Below are 652 nucleotides of genomic sequence, written 5' to 3' on the forward strand. Positions count from 1 at the left end.
GATCTTCTTCCGCACATCTCAGCGAAATCTCCCCTCTGTCAGTTTAAAGACATTCCCCCTTGTCCTGTCCCTACCTGCCCTTGCCAAAAGCCCCTCTCCAGCTTTCTTGTTGGCCCCTTTAGGCACTGTGAGCTACTTTAAGCTGGCCCTGAAGCCTTCTCTTCTCCAGGTTGAAAAGCCCAGCTCTCTCAGCCTGTCTCCATAGCAGAGGTGCTCCATCCCTCAGAGCATCTTCTTGGCCTCTTCTGGACTCGCTCCAACAGCCCCACATCCTTCTTATGTTGAGGCCTCAGAGATGGACACAGTACTCCATGTGGGGCCTCTCAAGAACAGAATAGAGGGGGAGAATCCCCTCACTTGACCTGCTGGCCAGGGCAACTTAATAGAGCAACTGGCCAGGGCAGAGCTCAAAGCAGATGGAGAAGATAACCACCAAGAACATACTTCAGCACACAGGGTGTCCCTATGTCCTGGGTTCAGCTACAGCAGTCATTTTTTCTCCTTCTTAGTAGCTGGTGCAGTGCTGTGGTTTTGAGTTTCAGTCTGGGAACAACGCTGGTCACACCGATGTTTTTAGTTGTTGCTCAGTAATATTTACTCTGACCAAGGACTTTCTCAGTCTCATGCTCTGCCAGGGAAGAGGGGAAGCCAG

The 652-nt window shown here is 51.4% G+C and overlaps 1 protein-coding gene across 1 annotated transcript in view; it reads right to left on the reverse strand.

Annotated features, from left to right (window-relative positions):
• The window catches only part of LOC104407462 (kinesin-like protein KIF9), a gene marked incomplete at its 5' end in the record, with an annotated part of 20,338 nt that overhangs the window by 9,491 nt on the left and 10,195 nt on the right, over positions 1-652 (reverse strand). The gene's annotated exons all lie outside the window — the stretch shown is intronic.

Source organism: Nestor notabilis, unplaced genomic scaffold (assembly GCF_000696875.1).
Source record: "Nestor notabilis isolate BGI_N333 unplaced genomic scaffold, ASM69687v1 scaffold5566, whole genome shotgun sequence".
Classification (NCBI taxonomy): Eukaryota; Metazoa; Chordata; class Aves; order Psittaciformes; family Psittacidae; genus Nestor; species Nestor notabilis.